This window comes from Nerophis ophidion, linkage group LG09, assembly GCF_033978795.1.
Source record: "Nerophis ophidion isolate RoL-2023_Sa linkage group LG09, RoL_Noph_v1.0, whole genome shotgun sequence".
Lineage (NCBI taxonomy): Eukaryota > Metazoa > Chordata > Actinopteri > Syngnathiformes > Syngnathidae > Nerophis > Nerophis ophidion.
Genome location: NC_084619.1, coordinates 57,387,280 through 57,406,789, shown reverse-complemented (window position 1 = coordinate 57,406,789; position 19,510 = coordinate 57,387,280). Strand labels below are relative to the sequence as shown.

At 38.9% G+C, this 19,510-nt stretch overlaps 2 long non-coding RNA genes across 3 annotated transcripts; both read right to left on the bottom strand.

Moving 5' to 3' along the window:
- Nucleotides 1-220: 220 nt before the first annotated feature.
- Nucleotides 221-9,826, bottom strand: LOC133558843 (uncharacterized). Of its 2 annotated transcripts, none has more exons than XR_009808031.1 (3): nucleotides 9,669-9,826; nucleotides 9,356-9,573; nucleotides 221-1,106 (listed from the first exon to the last, which is right to left on the bottom strand). It is a non-coding gene; the product is annotated as an uncharacterized LOC133558843 (long non-coding RNA). The 2 variants fall into 2 exon arrangements; XR_009808032.1 differs by having other exon boundaries at nucleotides 9,356-9,521.
- A 3,632-nt stretch (nucleotides 9,827-13,458) lies between these two features.
- Nucleotides 13,459-19,294, bottom strand: LOC133558842 (uncharacterized). Its single transcript, XR_009808030.1, has 2 exons — nucleotides 18,970-19,294; nucleotides 13,459-14,069 (listed from the first exon to the last, which is right to left on the bottom strand). It is a non-coding gene; the product is annotated as an uncharacterized LOC133558842 (long non-coding RNA).
- Between the last annotated feature and the right edge of the window lie 216 nt (nucleotides 19,295-19,510).

The window sequence follows — 19,510 nt, the reverse complement described above, 5'->3', positions numbered from 1 at the left end:
ATGGCCACCAGCAGGGAGAGCGATTCGGACCGAGAAAGCAACGATTTCACCATTAATTTGAGCGAGGATGAAAGATTCGTGGATGAAGATAGTGAGAATGAAGGACTAGGAAAAAAAAAAATAGGGCAGTGGGACACATTTACTAGGATAATTCCGGAAAATCCCTTATCTGCTTATTGTGTTACTAGTGTTTTAGTGAGATTATATAATCGTACCTGAAAGTCGGAGGGGTGTGACCACAGGTGTGGTGACCGCCAGTGTCTCTGAGGGAAGCAACGTTTCTTGACTAGGCGAAGCGAAGGCAGCCGGTCGGGCCGGGCTGAGCTTTTATTTCCCCTCCTCCACGGTGGAAGCATCCCACTTTCGGGGGCGGCCGGTCGGAGGAGGCAAGAGAGTTCGCAACTGCCTCTTTGAAAGGTGCACGAGGAACGGCGCAAGTTCCGCTCATGTCTACGGTAAGAGCCGACCTATTACCAAAATTTTATCGCCGAAACCTGCCGGTTGACATGTGGTAGGGAACCATGTTCGCTTGACCGCTCTGTTCCATAGTAAAGCTTCACCTTTGGGAATGTAAACAAGAAAACACCGGCTGTGTTTGTGTTGCTAAAGGCGGCCGCAATACACCGCCTCCCACCTACATCTTTCTTCTTTGACGTCTCCATTATTTATTGAACAAATTGCAAAAGATTCTGTGTAATTATGCGATTAAAGCAAACGACTTATAGCTGTTATCGGGCTGGAACAAAATGTCCGCTACAATCCGTGATTTCACGCGTACGCGTCATCATACCGCAACGTTTTCAACAGGATACTTGGCGGGAAATTTAAAATCGCAATTTGGTAAACTAAACCGGCCGTATTGGCATGTGTTGCAATGTTAAGATTTCATCATTGATATATAAACTATCAGACTGCGTGGTGGGTAGTAGTGGGTTTCAGTAGGCCTTTAAACACAGAACATTTTCCTAAAAGGAAGGCGTAAAAAGGCCTAGTGTAATTGTCGTTTGGCCTGTTCCATCCGGCTGATGTTTTCCACCCTGGCGTAAAACTCTCAGTTGCTGCAGTTTCCTGGTGAGCGCGGCCAGAGGGCATTGTGGGAAATGAGGCTAAAATTGCAAACAGATAAGAAGTGATTGAGCAGACATAGCAAACATGTTAGTCATTGCGTTATCAAAGGAGATATCAGCATGCAGATAATTCTTTGTTTTCACTCTTTGGACAAGTGTGTGTGTGTTAGAGATGGTATTTATGACTCTTTTTTTGACTGTTTAAAACTGATCCCATACCGAAATAACTTGGTAGCACAAGAGCATTATAACAATAGATGGAAAAATACACAATATGTAAAAAATAAAACGTACTTACTGATATAAAAAGTATAAATACAATAAAAAAGTGAGTAGACGATTGTGTCTTGGTTTGGTGACCACAGAGATGCAAAGATAGCAGGCGGAATGCAAGTAAAACTAACTGATTTGTCACAGGAAGCAGGCAATTCGCTCAGGAACTTGTAAGCAAGGTGGTGACCCATCCTTGTTTGTGAATGTCCGAGCATCTCATGGAAGCTGCTTTTTTTTTTACCCAATCATGGCACCCGCATGTTCCCAATCAGCCTGTTCACCTGTGGGATGTTCCAAATAAGTGTTTGATGAGCATTCCTCAACTTTCTCTGTCTTTTTTGCCACTTACGCCAGCTTTTTTGAAACACGTTGCAGGCATCAAATTCCAAATGAGTTAATATTTGCAAAAAATAAGGTTTTCCAGCTCAAAAGTGAACTGTCTTCAATATAGGTTAATGAGAATTTGCAAATCATTGTATTCTGTTTTTATTTACAATTTATACAACGTGCCAACTTATCTGGTTTTGGATATATGTATGTATATATGTATATATATGTGTACATATGTACATGTATATGAATGTATACGTATATATGTATATATGTATACATACAGTTGTCACGCCTATGGTTCATGTTTTGTTTTGGTCATGTTGAGGTTTTCCAAAATGGCGGCGCCCGGATGGGCTGCAACATCGCGGAGCTCTTGCTAAAGATGGAACATTTGGCAGAAATACCGGACAATTCTGCAAACTTCATGGCTGGCTCACATCGTGGTCACTCCGTGATCACGTACGACCGCCAGACACTTCTGGATGTGGACATATCGGGCCGTTTTGGACTGATAGACGCGTGCTTGCTAGACGTGCTAACTAGCATGGGAATAATTTGGCGGCTACATCCAGCGGCCTGTGAAGCAGGGGAGTATAGTAGCAGCGGGGGCCGTCTACGGACCAGACGCCAGCGGTGTGATCGGAAACGCGGATGTCGAGCGGGGCTAAAAACAAAGCAGAAGGCTAATCCCCACAGAACACAACTTCCCTCCATCCTGAAGCCGGATTTAAATGGAAGATGCGAGACTACTGGTCTGGGTAAGGAGTCAGTTAAATTAGAACAAGTTAAGGAGTCAGTTAAATTAGAACAAGTTTTTTTCTGCTTTGAGTGTTTCAGAGTTGGACATGTGTTTTACTGAGGTGGCAAACTATGATGCGTGCAGTTTATCAAAGCAACAAACAAACTATCGGAAAATTCCCGTTACTGAGGTGGCTAACCATGATGCGTGCAGTTTATCAAAGCAACAATCAAACAATTGGAAAATTCCCATCGTATCAATTCCTAGATATGGTCATAATTATACTAAATGCACTGGGCATAATAAACACATTATTAATATTGCTACTACGGATAATTTGATCAAAAATTCCCTAAAACAGCCCACTACCTACAATATAGGTTTTTTAAACATAAGATCATTGTCTCCCAAAACGTTGTTAGTTAATGATATTATCAGAGACAACAATCTTAACGTCATCGGTCTCAGCGAAACCTGGCTTAAACCAAATGACTTTTTTGCGCTAAATGAGGCATGTCCTCCTAACTTTACACATGCGCATATTGCCCGTCCTCTTAAAAGGGGTGGGGGGTTCGCACTAATATACAACGAAAACTTTAACCTTAGCCCTCACATAAATAATAAATATAAATCGTTTGAGGTGCTTACTATGAGGTCTGTCACACCGCTGCCTCTACACCTGGCTGTTATCTACCGCCCCCCAGGGTCCTGTTCGGACTTTATCAACGAATTCTCAGAGTTCGTTGCTGATCCAGTGACACACGCCGATAATATAGTCATAATGGGGGACTTTAATATCCATATGAATACCCCATCGGACCCACCGTGCGTAGCGCTCCAGACTATAATTGATAGCTGTGGTCTCACACAAATAATAAATGAACCCACGCATTGCAACGGTAATACAATAGACCTAGTGCTTGTCAGGGGTATCACCGTTTCCAAAGTTACGATACTCCCGTATACTAAAGTATTGTCCGATCATTACCTTATAAAATTCGAGGTTCAGACGCATGTTCGTCAAACTAATAATAATAATAACTGCTATAGCAGCCGCAACATTAATACGGCCACAACGACAACTCTTGCTGACCTACTGCCCTCGGTAATGGCACCATTCCCAAAATATGTGGGCTCTATTGATAACCTCACTAACAACTTTAACGACGCCCTGCGCGAAACCATTGATAACATAGCACCGCTAAAGTTAAAAAAGGCTCCAAAAAAGCGCACCCCGTGGTTTACAGAAGAAACTAGACCTCAGAAATTATGTAGAAAGCTGGAACGCAAATGGCGCACGACTAAACTTGAGGTGCACCATCAAGCATGGAGTGATGGTTTAATAACTTATAAACGCATGCTTACCTTAGCTAAAGCTAAATATTACTCAAATCTCATCCACCGTAATAAAAACGATCCTAAATTTTTGTTTAGTACGGTAGCATCCCAACAAGGGACCCCTTCCAGTAGCTCCACCTACTCTGCTGATGACTTTATGCAATTCTTTAGTAAGAAAATTGAAGTCATTAGAAAGGAGATTAAAGACAATGCGTCCCAGCTACAACGGGGTTCTATTAACACAGATACGATGGTATATACGGCGGATACTGCCCTCCAAAATAGTTTCTCTCGTTTTGAGGAAATAACATTAGAGGAATTGTTACAACGTGTAAATGGAATAAAACAAACAACATGTTTACTTGACCTTCTTCCTGGGAAACTGATCAATGAGCTCTTTGTATTATTAGGTCCATCAGTGCTAAATATTATAAACTTATCACTTTCCTCGGGCACTGTTCTCCTAGCATTCAAAAAAGCGGTTATTTATCCTCTTCTTAAAAGACCTAACCTCGATCCTGACCTCATGGTAAACTACCGACCGGTGTCTCACCTTCCCTTTATTTCAAAAATCCTCGAAAAAATTGTTGCGGAGCAGTTAAATGAACACTTAGCGTCTAACAATCTATTTGAAACCTTTCAATCCGGTTTCAGGGCAAATCACTCCACGGAGACAGCCCTCGCAAAAATGACTAATGATCTATTGCTAACGATGGATTCTGATGCGTCATCTATGTTGCCGCTCCTCGATCTTAGCGCTGCTTTCGATACTGTCGATCATATTATTTTATTAGAACGTATCAAAACACGAATTGGTATGTCAGACTTAGCCCTGTCTTGGTTTAACTCTTATCTTACTGATAGGATGCAGTGTGTCTCCCATAACAATGTGACCTCGGACTACGTTAAGGTCACGTGTAGAGTTCCCCAGGGTTCGGTCCATGGCCCTGCACTCTTCAGCATCTACATGCTGCCGCTAGGTGACATCATACGCAAATACGGTGTTAGCTTTCACTGTTATGCTGATGACACCCAACTCTACATGCCTCTAAAGCTGACCAACACGCCGGATTGTAGTCAGCTGGAGGCGTGTCTTAATGAAATTAAACAATGGATGTCCGCTAACTTTTTGCAACTCAACGCCAAAAAAACGGAAATGCTGATTATCGGTCCTGCTAGACACCGAACTCTATTTAATAATACAACTCTAACATTTGACAACCAAACAATTAAACAAGGCGACACGGTAAAGAATCTGGGTATTATCTTCGACCCAACTCTCTCCTTTGAGTCACACATTAAAAGCGTTACTAAAACGGCCTTCTTTCATCGCCGTAATATCGCTAAAATTCGCTCCATTCTGTCCACTAAAGACGCTGAGATCATTATCCATGCGTTTGTTACGTCTCGCCTCGACTACTGTAACGTATTATTTTCGGGTCTCCCCATGTCTCGTATTAAAAGATTACAGTTGGTACAAAATGCTGCTGCTAGACTTGACAAGAACAAGAAAGTTTGATCACATTACGCCTGTACTGGCTCACCTGCACTTAAGATGTGACTTTAAGGTTTTACTACTTACGTATAAAATACTCCACGGTCTAGCTCCATCCTATCTTGCCGATTGTATTGTACCATATGTCCCGGCAAGAAATCTGCGTTCAAAGGACTCCGGCTTATTAGTGATTCCCAAAGCCCAAAAAAAGTCTGCGGGCTATAGAGCTTTTTCATTTCGGGCTCCAGTACTCTGGAATGCCCTCCCGGTAACAGTTTGAGATGCCACCTCAGTAGAAGCATTTAAGTCTCACCTTAAAACTCATTTGTATACTCTAGCCTTTAAATAGACTCCCTTTTTAGACCAGTTGATCAGCCGTTTCTTTTCTTTTTCTCCTATGTCCCACTCTCCCTTGTGGAGGGGGTCCGGTCCGATCCGGTGGCCATGTACTGCTTGCCTGTGTATCGGCTGGGGACATCTCTGCGCTGCTGATCCACCTCCGCTTGGGATGGTTTCCTGCTGGCTCCGCTGTGAACGGGACTCTCGCTGCTGTGTTGGATCCGCTTTGGACTGGACTCTCGCGACTGTGTTGGATCCATTATGGATTGAACTTTCACAGTATCATGTTAGACCCGCTCGACATCCATTGCTTACCTCCTCTCCAAGGTTCTCATCGTCATTGTCACCGACGTCCCACTGGGTCATTATTGTTACCGATGTCCCACTGGGTGTGAGTTTTCCTTGCCCTTATGTGGGCCTACCGAGGATGTCGTAGTGGTTTGTGCAGCCCTTTGAGACACTAGTGATTTAGGGCTATATAAGTAAACATTGATTGATTGATTGTTATGTTTAGTTTTTTGGACATTCAGTTCTTGCGTTTGCACTTTTTTTTTTGTCACTGTAGTGGCAATCTTCACCTTCAAATGTTCAAATTTATTGTCACAGGTTTGAGGGAGTGATCCTACGCAGCAGCAAACATTGCAATGAAGTGAGGTCCAGTCAGAAGTCCAGTTAATGCATATTAATTAATTAACTTGCAGGGTGAATGAAACACACGGGATGGCGTGGCGCAGTGGAAGAGTGGCCGTGCGCAACCCGAGGGTCCCTGGTTCAAATCCCACCTAGTACCAACCTCGTCACGTCCGTTGTGTCCTGAGCAAGACACTTCACCCTTGCTCCTGATGGGTGCTGGTTGGCGCCTTGCATGGCAGCTCCCTCCGTCTGTGTGTGAATGGGTAAATGTGGAAGTAATGTCAAAGCGCTTTGAGTACCTTGAAGGTAGAAAAGCGCTTTACAAGTACAACCCATTTATACCATGGATTATTGTAGTGACATTGTGCCAAATGTTCTGTCTTTCCTGCCTGTTGCTGTGTGCTGTTGTCTGCTGTTGGTAAGAACGGGTTGTGCTCCCACACCTGAGTCCTCCTAATCAGCTCACCTGTGCTCCTATGTATATCAGTGGTCCCCAACCTTTTTGTATCCGTGGACCGGTCAATGCTTAATTTGTCCCGCGGCCTGGGAGAATCAATTTTTTTTTTTTTCTTTGTCATGAAAAAGGGACGTTTTTGTGGTTGGTGCACTAATTGTAAGTGTATATTGTGTTTTTTATGTTGATTTAATAATAATAAAAAAAAAAATATATATATATATATATATATATATATATATATAAATAATATTTTTTTTAAAAATAAAAATGAATAAAAAATTATTCTGCGGCCCGGTACCAATCGGGCCACGACCCGGTACTGGGCCGCGGCCCGGTGGTTGGGGACCAATGCTATATATGCCTTCAACCCTGCACTGCTCAACCAAAAAGCACGCCACCTAGTGACAAAAGAAAGTAATGCCAACTCAAAATAAGGATGCCTAAAATTGCTCCTACACACCGGCCCCTAATTGCTTACACTGTAACAATTACTTGAAAGGGAGGCATTCAAATTCATATTTCGTTTTTTTTTTACATTTTTTTTTTTTTTAATAATTTAAAAATAAAAATATGTTGGCATTTCTGGTTCATTAATCTTGAATCTTCATTATGTAGACAAGATTTGGGTTGGTCAGATGCCAAAAAAAAATATAAATAAAATTAAGGGGCATTGGCAGGTCTTTACTCGCGTCTGGGTTTAGGGGTCTCGGTCTTGGGCTCGGCCTCCCCGTCACTTTCCGCGCCAATGCGGGTCACAATGCGACGCATAGTGAAAGGGAGGTCGCCACGCCTCAGCTTGCTCTTGAGGTTGCTGACTTCACGAGTCATGGCGTCTGCTGACTCTGTGGCATCTTCCAGCTCCCTCTGCATCTTCCTTCGGTAGGCGTTTGCCCTCTGAATAGGTAGGTCACGTGTTTAGACACCGAAAGCATTTCAAACTGGTGCGCACAACTCCACTTCACTCGTGTTTCTCAGCAAACAACTATTACATCTTATGCTGTTCGTGGCATCGTTCGTATGTACCTATCTTTAATGTTTATAGTACACAATGAATCATATTTAGCTGTAAAATGTGTGTGTTTTATGATGTTAAACGAGCTTTGATTACATCACTTGTCCATGCCAGCTAACTTTCATTTGTTATCTGCCTCCATCTAGTGGACGTTTGTTGTACTGTTAAGACAATTTACCGGTAAACAGCAGAATGCTGTTTTGTCACTGGTATTTAGTAATTATAACAACACGTCAGTAGTGTGTGACAAATTTAAACTTAGATTTAATTCAAATGGAATACTTGATAATCTGTGGTCTGTGATATGACATTATTAAGTTCATTTAATTCAGGCATTTACATTTACAATGTTTGTGTCATACAGTTTCACCCTTTCAATTGTCAATAAACCTGGCCTCCATCAGTCAGCCTGGTGTTCAGAGTTTTGATGAGCGGAAGGTGTTGAACTTACTGCCTTCGTGTACAAGTGTGCTTAAGGAAGGCAGGATAATGACCTTTAACATCATCTTTTTTCACATGAGTATGATTACTTTGCCCAGTTGTATTCAACACATTTTCCATTTGCATAGTTGATTTTGATACATTTTCAGTTTGCATTAAAGAGAGAGCAGCCTGTCTTGGAGTCATGTAATGAGCTTTGGTGTACTTTTCATATATGAATTGTTTTGGCTTCACAACCTGTGTGTCAGAGAGGGGCATTGTTTTCTTTGGCGCAGCAGCTCCCTTGTGTGATTCAGAGCTCATTCTGGACACTCTTGATCCTTCCCTAGATCCCATGGTTGCAAAAACTTGCTCCCTTGCATTTGCTGCTGCCAGCTTGGTTTCCAACTCCAACTTTTCCTTTTCCATTCTGAGTTGTACCTGTTGTTTTGCGAATTCTTCCTGTTGTTTTGCGAATTGTTCCTGTTGAATTCTTTGTTGTGATTCAATCTGATGTTTTTTCTCCAATGAAGCAACCTGTCCCGTGAGAGCAGCCTTTTCGGCCTGGGTTCGAATGAGAGCAGATGAGGTAGAAGAGGTTCTTGATGTTATGGAGTTGCGTGTGATTTAGACATTCGATGCACTGTCCTGGGCTCCAATATCAGAAAGTGTAACACTAATGTTCATCATGGGCAAGTGGGACATGCATTTCATCTTGGAATTGCATTTCAACTGAGCCATGTGTTTGAGAAGGATGCAATTGTGACTCCTCTTCCACAGGAGCAGTGTCATGTGCGGTTAGCTTTTTCACTTCTGATAACCATTCATGCACAAGTTTTATGAAACCTAGTATTTTAATCTTTTCTTGAAACAAGTCATTTTTTCTATCAAGTTCCTCTTAAGGCAATGGTAAGGCAATCAATGAGGAATGATTCTCCCTTGCCTCTCCACACAAATGAATCAATTTATCCAAGTAACCTCTTACAGCATTTGCATTTTCATCATTTTCATTTGAATGCATGAGTTGTTTCATTGTGTCCCTTATTTTAGCATCTTTTTTAACACATGCTCCTATTGCTTTATGATAATTGTCAACTTTCATTTCCAAGCCTTTGGCAGTATACTTTATGGCTAATTTTCCCTTTCAGGATCCACATTTTTGCCACCTTGTGGCTGTCCATCATCTTTGCCACCCGACATAATTGGCCAAGTCTCTCCCTTGTGCTGCTTTCAGCTCCACACAACTCACCCTATAGAGCTGGCAGGTGTTTCCAATCACCCTGGCTGATGAGCAGCTGCGTGGCCAAGGCAGAATTCGTCCTCTTGCGGCCTTTTGATGTCCTTCAGTGTTCTTCTTCTTGTCCTTTTCACTCGAAGAGCACCGTTCTTACTTGAGATGTAGTGGCAATCTTCACCTTCAAATGTTCACATTTATTGTCACTACTAAACAGGTTTGAGGGAGTGATCCTACGCAGCAGCAAACATTGCAATGAAGTAAGGTCAAGTCAGAAATCCAGTTAATGCATATTTATTAATTAACTTGCAGGGTGAATGAAACATACCATGGATTATTGTGGTGACATTGTGCCATATGTTCTCCTGTCTTTCCTGCCTGTTGTTGTCTGCTGTTGGTAAGAACAGTTTGTGCCCCCACACCTGAGTCCTCCTAATCAGCTCACCTGTGCTCCTATATATGCCTTCAACCCTGCACTGCTCAACCAAAAAGCACGCCACCTAGTGACAAAAGAAAGTGATGCCAACTCAAAATCCATCCATCCATCCATTTTCTACCGCTTATTCCCTTTTGGGGGCGCTGCAATCAGGCGGAAGGCGGGGTACACCCTGGACAAGTCGCCACCTCATCGCGGGGCCAACACAGATAGACAGACAACATTCACACTCACATTCACACACTAGGGCCAATTTTAGTGTTGCCAATCAACCTATCCCCAGGTGCATGTCTTTGGAAGTGGGAGGAAGCCGGAGTACCCGGAGGGAACCCACACATTCACGGGGAGAACATGCAAACTCCACACAGAAAGATCCCGAGCCTGGATTTGAACCCAGGACTGCAGGACCTTCAGATTGCAATTCTGGAGAACAGAGTTGCTGATTTTGAGCAGTATACACGGATCAATGACGTGATCATCACCGGACTTAGCATCAAACCCCGGTGTCACGCCAAATTTCTTCCCCCCCATTTACTTCTGGGGTCATGATTAATACAGACGTTTTGTTAACGCTATATTATAAAAAATATAACGCTATATTATAAAAATATAACGCTATATTATAAAAATACAGACGTTTTGTTAACGCTATATTATAAAAAAAATTAAAAAACAATTTACAAACACAAGCTATGGGATGACGCATTTACTTCCGGGGTCACGTTTCTTCTTATGTCATCCCATAGCTTGTGTTTGTAAATTGTTTTTTAATTGTTTTTATAATAATACAATGAACGCTGGAACCTGGGGATAGGTTGATTGGCAACACTAAATTGGCCCTAGTGTGTGAATGTGAGTGTGAATGTTGTCTGTCTCTCTGTGTTGGCCCTGTGACTTGTCCAGGGTGTACCCCGCATTCCGCCCAATTGTAGCTGAGATAGGCGCCAGTGCCCCCCGCGACCCCAAAAGGGAATAAGCGGTAGGAAGTGGATGGATGGACAATGAACGCCAACATATCGACGAAAAGTGTAGTTCAGGAGTGTTGGGAATATCAATCATACAAAGCAATAGTTGAAGACAAAACACGGCAATATAAAATACCTAATATTAATGTTAACTCGTCTAACCCGGTCAGTTGTGTTCCTATTTGGTTGTTTCCTGAAACGGACATAGATTTTCAATAAAACTTTTTATTATTTTTTAAACGTGTGCGTAATTTTAACAAGTGGCATCTTCTTACAAACGAATAGTATAATTAAAGCATGAATGATCATATAATTCAGTATAAATGTTTTATTGTTTTTTTTACCTTTCCCACAATGCATTGCCAGCATCCATTCGGAGGGGCGGATCCCAGCAGGCACAAGACATTGATACAATAAATGTTGATTACGTATACAAATACCGGAATGTTTTTTTAAAACTGAACAACGTTGCAAAAATGTTGATAACGTTGATGTCTAACGTTGGATCCACGCTGCTGGTTGATAAATGACCACATTTCAATGGTCTAATCCAGTGGTTCGCACCCTTTTTTCAGTGATGTACCCCCTTTGAACATTTTTTTAATTCAAGTACCCCCTAATCAGAGCAAAGCATTTTTTGTTGGAAAAAAAGAGATAAAGAAATAAAATACAGCACTATGTCATCAGTGTCTGATTTATTAAATTGTATAACAGTGCAAAATATTGCTCATTTGTAGTGGTCTTTCTTGAACTATTTGGGAAAAACGATATAAAAATAACTAAAAAGTTGTTGAAAAATAAACAAGTGATTCAATAATAAAAAAATTATTTCTACACATATAAATAATCATCAACTTAAGGTGCCCTCTTTGGGGATTGCAATAGAGATCCATCTGGAGTCATGAACTTAATTCTAAACATTTATTCACAAAAAAAGAAATCTTTAACATCAATATTTATGGAACATGTCCACAAAAATGTAGCTGTCAACACTGAATATTGCATTGTTGTATTTTTTTTCACAGTTTATGAACGTACATTCATATTTTGTTGAAGTATTATTCAATAAATATATTAATTTTTTGAATTGTTGCTATTTTTAGAATTAAAAAAAAAAATCTCACGTACCCCTTGGCATACCTTCAAGTACCCCCAGGGGTACGCGTACCCCCATTTGAGAACCATTGGTCTAATCAACGTTACAACCTGACATTGGTTAAACGTTGTCAAAAAGCATGCTGTTTCAACATTGTATTTGTGTTGTAAAATATTGGTTCGGAAACGACCTCAATTCAACATTAAAACACAACATTGATTAAACGTTGTCAAAAAGCATGCTGTTTCAATGTTGGATTTGTGTTGTAGAATATTGGTTGGGAAATGACCAAAATTCAACAGTTATATCAACATCAGAAAACAACATTGATTAAACATTGTCAAAAAGGATGTTGTTTCAACGTTGTATTTGTGTTGTAAACTATTGGTTCGAAAACAACCTCAATTCAATGGTCAAATCAATGTCATAACACGTTAGTTAAACGTCGTCTAAAAGCATGTTGTTTCAATGTTGTATTCGTGTTGTAAAATATTGGTGAGGAAGTGACCAAAATTCAACATTCAAATCAACGACCAGAACACAACATTGATTAAATGTTGTCAAAAACCATGGTGTTTCTATGTTGTTTTTGTGTTGTAGAATATTGGTTGAGAAATTACCAAAATTCAATGGTCATATCAACATCAAAAACAACATTGACTAAACATTGTCAAAAAGCATGCTGTTTCAATGTTGTATTCGTGTTGTTAAATATTGGTTATGAAGTGACCAAAATTCAACATTCAAATCAACGACCGGAACACAACATTGATTAAATGTTGTCAAAAAGCATGTTGTTTCAATGTTGTATTCGTGTTGTAAAATATTGGTGAGGAAGTGACCAAAATTCAACATTCAAATCAACGACCAGAACACAACATTGATTAAATGTTGTCAAAAACCATGGTGTTTCTATGTTGTTTTTGTGTTGTAGATTATTGGTTGGGAAATGACCAAAATTCAACGGCTATATCAACATCAGAAAACAACATTGATTAAACATTGTCAAAAAGCATGTTGTTTCAATGTTGTATTTGTGTTGTAAAATATTGGTTCGAAAACAACCTCAATTCAACAGTATAATGAATGTCAGAACATTATGTTTATTAAACGTCATCAAAAAGCATGTTGTTTTACTGTTGTATTCGTGTTGTTAAATATTGGTTAGGAAGTGACCAAAATTCAACATTCAAATTAACGACCAGAACACAACATTGATTAAACGTTGTCAAAAAGCATGCGGTTTCAATGTTGTATTTGTGTTGTCGAATATTGGTTGGGAAATTACCAAAATTCAACGGTTATATCAACATCAGAACACAACATTGATTAAACATTGTCAAAAAGCATGTTGTTTCAATGTTGTATTTGTGTTGTAAAATATTGGTTTGAAAACGACCTCTTTTCAACGGTCAAATCAATGTCAGAACACAACGTTTATTAAACATCGTCAAACGTTGTCAAAAAGGTCAAACGCCAAATTGGAATATAGGGGTGCATGTTTTCACACATTTCATTGAGTGACACATTTTTCCCCATGACTGCTAGTGAAAAAAAAGTATTTAGCTCGTTCCTTCAACGTGTCACGACTTGGAATAAGGAGTGCACTCAGATGCAGAGATGAGGTTCTAATAAATCTTTTATTTTGAAACAACTTCTAAAACCTCCAGAGCCACAGTATTACGATTAACAAAAAATCCGCGGAAATAATTCTGGTAAAAGATAAACCAAAAATCACTCCAAAAAATAGGAGGATTAAACTAACAAAAGAACGAACTACTATTAAAGTCGTAACTACTATAAAAAATAACCCAAAGCGCTCCAGCAGGAGGAAGAACAAAAAGGGCTATAAATTAATACTCGATAAAGATGAATAAAAAATCACTCAATCTTTGAGGAAGAAAAGGAATTTAGAAAAATACAAAAACTCAAAAAAATAGGTTGGACGAAGGCTAGAATAACAAAGGTTGCTCAAAGGAGGAAAAAAGTAAAATTCAAAATTACAGCAAGAGAGTTCTTGTTCCAAGGAAGTAAACGTGGGAAGAGGCAAGGCACGGATAGCAACATGGACATGCACATTGATGCTATATTGACACGAAAGCTCGAGACGATCTGGCACAGGACAAGGGGAGGCATGAGCTTAAATAGAACATGATGATGATGAAACAGGTGGAAACAATCAAGGGTCCGGGATGACGTCAGACTGGTGACACAAGAGGAAGGGCCCGTGATCTGAAACAAGAGGAGTTGCTTTTCAAAATAAAATATGTAAATCACAAGACAGAAAAAACCAAGACAAGACTTCCCTCATGTACTGTGAAAATTGGGCGTGGGCGGCTGTTACTTTTGCTGGGTAGTTTTTTTTTCTCCGCCGGCGCGGCATGAAAAGTGCAAGTGTTTGGCCGGAGTGGGCTGGGTAAACAGTCAGCACAAGCACACACAAAGACTCTCCAGCAAGGTCAAAATGTCCTTTGGGTGCCGACGACGAGTCTGATTGAATCGTACTCCATTGTTCTGTGAGTCACTTTTGTCCGACCAGTATAAAAAACACTTCAGAGTACTGAGGCATAAAATAAGAATACTTGTCTTTGTTGTGGTGTGAGGTGAGAAGTTTATGCACACACACACACACACACACTAGAGACGTGACATTCGTGAATGAATCGAGTCTTTTGAACAGCTCTATGAAGTGAACGATGGGAATTGTTTGCAGTTGTGAGCTGTTTGTTTGGTAGCTATTTTTTATGCACATGCAGATACAGCTTCAGCAGTTGCCCACACCGGCGACTTGACTAGAAAACATTTTTATTAGAAAAATTAAAATAAAATAAAATATATACACACGTATATATATATATATATATAAATTATATATATACGCACATATATATGTATAACATATGTATCAATTTGTATACAAATAAATATATATGTATATATTTACATATATACACTTATACACATATGTATGTATACTGTGTGTGTGTGTATATATATATATATACTGTATATATATATATACATATATATATATATATATATATATATATATATATATATACACACATATACATATATATATACATATACTGCTGTCAAACAATGACTTGGACGTGGATTGTTTCCTCAAAGCAGAGGGAAATTAGCACGAGCGAGACGTGAGCGTGAGTACATGTTTATTTATTTAACATTATAACTACTAAAAGCGCGCACGAGGGCGGAAGTACAAAAACTAGGCTGTGAAACAAAAGACTAGCATAAATGCTGCAAACTACAAACATGAAAAGAAAACACTTGCACTGTGGCATAAACAAACAGAACTTACGTGGCATGAGCAGAAGGGAAACTAGGCATGGCTTGGAAAGGAGGAACTTTAGGAATATGTGAAGTTGCCAGACTGAACACTTTGCAACTACCGGTTTAAATAATGTCAATGATTATGATTAACAGGTGTGAGAACTAAGAAACCGGGGCGTGACTTGGAGACAAAGTGGAAACTAATGAGTAGCCATGCTGACTGTAGGAGCCATTTTAGGCATCCTTATTTTGAGTTGGCGGCTTCACGGTGGAAGAGGGGTTAGTGCGTCTGCTTCACAATTGATTGATTGATTGATATATTTTTATTTCAAATATGCAAAAAATAAACTAAATAAACAAGAGCAAGCATGATCCAATACAGTGCTATAGCCTTAACGGCTATTATAACAAAATGGAAACAATGGAGAATAAAAAAAAACAGATGAGCATTTGACTTTTTTTTTTTTTACATATTTACACCCCTTTAAATCATAAATTACTCTGAGCTCAACTTCCTTGTTCACTCTATGTACAAACTTAATGAACTTGTATATGAATAAACGATAAATATATACATACATATGCACACTACACACCGTTACCACAAGTGCTTATGGAAATAGTATCATGAAAAAACAAACAAAAAAACCAGCAGAAAACATCAGTACCAGTGCCTCAATGGGCAGCCCCTAACTCTTTTGTAACACAAGAAACCCAATATCAAAGCCCTTCTTCATGTCTGTACCTCTGGAATACCATGTACCTAAACTTCTTTTTAAACTGGTTTATGTTTGAACATTGCTTTAACTCCACATTCAAACCATTCCATAGTTTCACTCCACAGATTGAAATACAAAAACTTTTGATGGTCGTTCTACAACTAAGCATTTTGAAATTAAAATTTCCCCTTAAGTTATAATCCCCTTCTCGTGTGCTGAACAATTTTTAAATGCTTCCTGGGAGTTTATTTATTTTGGCTTTATACATTATTTGTGCAGTTTGATACAAAATAATATCATTAAATTTCAATATTTTTGACTGTAAGAATAGTGAATGAGTATGGTCCAGATATCCAACCTTGTTGATGATGCGTACAGCTCTTTTCTGAAGTATAGTTATTGAGTTTAATGAGCTTTTATAATTATTCCCCCAGACTTCCACACAGTAGGTTAAATATGGTAAAACAAATGAACAGTAGAGAATGTGGAGTGATTTGTGATCTAGAACCTGCTTTGCTTTATTTATTACTGAGATGCTTCTTGACAGCTTAGATTGTACATGTTTTATATGTGGTTTCCAGTTAATTTGATAGTCAATTGTAACTCCAAGGAATTTTATTTCAAAAACCCTTTCAATATCCACCCCATCTATTTGTATCGGTACCCTTGTTTCACGTGTCCTCTTTCCAAACAGCATTAACTTAGTCTTAGTCAGGTTTAATGACAATTTATTATAGTCAAACCAAGCTTTTAGTTTACTCATTTCTTCCATAATGACTTCCTGTAATTGATTTAAATCATCCCCTGAACAAAAAATATTAGTGTCATCAGCAAATAACACTAATATCAATAATGTAGACACTTTACAGATATCATTGATATACAGGATGAACAATTTTGGCCCCAACACTGACCCCTGGGGGACACCACAAGCAATGTCCAAACACGATGAACAGCAATTCCCCAACTTCACAAACTGTTGTCTCTTATTTAAGTAACTTTTAAGCCAGTCTAGTACAACTCCCCTGATTCCATACTTTTCCATTTTATTGATTAATATATCATGGTTAATTGTGTCAAATGCTTTTTTTAGATCAATAAATATTCCCATTGCATATTGTTTCTTGTCTATGGCATTTGTGATTTCCTCTATTGTTTCAATGATTGCCATTGATGTAGATCTGTTTGATCTAAACCCATATTGACAGTCAGGGAGTAAATTATATTTTTGTATAAATGCATCTAACCTGTTATTGAATAGTTTTTCTAATATTTTAGAGAATTGTGGAAGTAAAGAGACGGGCCTATAGTTTGTGAAGTGGTGTTTGCTCCCAGTTTTAAACAGAGGTATAACTTTAGCTATTTTCATTTCATTCGGAAATGTGCCAGTTTGAAATGACAGATTACAGATATATGTTAATGGTTTTGATATTCCTGTAATGACATTTTTCACCAATGCCATACTAATGTCATTGCAGTCTGTGGACATTTTGTTCTTACATTTGTTTACAATATCCAACACTTCTTCTTCACCCACTGCATTTAAAAACATAGAATTGAGATTTATCTCCAACAATCCCTCCATATTTTTACCAGTTGTCCGTGGATCTGGGATTTTTGCTGCAAGTTCGGGTCCAATACTTACAAAGAATTTATTGAAGGCATTAGCTACATCTTCAATATTATCATTTTCTTTACCATCATTCATGAAATACGTTGGATAGTTATTTGAAGAGGTACTGTTTCTTATAATACTGTTTAATAAATTCCATATTCCTTTGATATTATTTTTATTATCATCTAGTAATTTCTTATAATAATCCCTCTTATTTGACCTCATAATATTAGTTAACTTGTTTTTATATTTTTTATATTTATTTTCTGCTTCTTTTGTTTTCAATCTTATAAATTCCCTGTAAAGAGTGTTTTTCTTTTTACAAGCATTTTGCAATCCCTTTGTGATCCAAGGACAATTAGTATACTTTCTTTTGCTGATGCATTCTTTAATCGGGCAATTTTTATCATATAATGACCTAAATATTCTCAAAAACATATTGTAAGCACTATTAACATCAGTTTTTTCATAAATTACATCCCAGTTCTGCTCCAGTAAATTGTGTTTAAATGAACTAATGGATTCCTCTGATCTCGTTCTTCTGTATTGGGTTGGCTTTTCTAATTTTTTTGTCCTGTAGTTACCATCAAATATCAGAAAAACTGGGAGGTGGTCAGTGATATCTTTGATCAATAGCCCACTTACGGTCTTATTTTCAATATCGTTGGTAAATATGTTGTCGATTAGAGTGGCAGAGTGGGATGAAATTCGACTATGTCTGGTGATTTTGGGATATAAACTTATACTGTACATTGTGTCAATGAAATTAACTATATCGTTATTTTTACTGGGATTTAAAAGGTCGATATTAAAGTCTCCACAAATGAAGACAGCTTTATTAACATTACTCTTCTTTGAAAACAGGCATTCCATCCAATCTGTAAAATGTGCAATGCTTGCACCCGGTGATCTGTATATACAACTAATAATGACATTTCTACTTTTTTCCATACAAATTTCAAGCGTTAGACATTCAAGTAGGTTATCAACCACAGTTGTCATATCATCCAGACGTTTGAATCTCAAGGTGTTATCCACATAGATTGCCACCCCTCCACCGCCCTTGTTTTGTCTATTTATATTAATAAAGTCATAACCATCCAGTTCAAAATCTGACACGTTTTCACTGTTAATCCAAGTTTCAGATACTGCAATTATGTTAAATTGTTGTGAAAATGTGTGTAAATAGTCCTTGATGTCCTTGAAATTCCTATTTAAGCTTCTACTATTAAAATGGATAATTGATAATTTGCCTTTAGTAATAATATTCTGGTTGTACTGTTCATTGGTATAGTAGCAGCAGTTCTCATTGATATTGAGGAGGAAATTATTGTCCGGGTCTATATCCTGTTCCATGTCTTGTAGGTGGTGCTCAGTGTATTGGGATGCTTTCAACTGTACATTGTCATATTCATTTATCAACTGAATGATGTGGCTCGTGTCATGGGTTGCATCTTGCGTATTGTCAATGTGTGTCATGATTGTGTTTAGTCGCTTTTACCTTACAGTCCAGTTCAAACGTCATATTCGTTCAGATCTTCCATGTTTCTAATCACCAGCACTTTGGCGTTCTCTGGAGTACCGTTGAGTTTAATGAATACTTTACAGTTCGCTGTCCAAGTTTGTAGAATTTTCTTCTCTCTCCTCATTTGGCGTGCTTTTCGAGCTATATCAGCATTTCGTTTGGTCAAATGGTCGTTCATGTAAACGTTTGTTCCTTTTAGCTTCCTTCCCTGTTTTAGCAACGCGATCTTGTGCTTCCTGTTTACAAATCTCAGGATAACGCTCGGCTTGTCGTTTGTCCCTCTCCTGGGCAAAAGGTGACATGCTTCGATGCTGTTACAGTCCAGTTGTGTATCCTTGGACTGCATGAAGACCGCTACCTGTCGCTCAATTGAAATGACATCCAACTCCGCCGGTGTTGTGCCGAATTATGCACCCCCACCGTAAAATGCACCCCCTGGCGGGAGCGCGCTTACGTCACTCGGTTGCGTCACCCGTAAGAGGCATAAATTGGCGATTTTAGCCGAGTTTAGGTACTT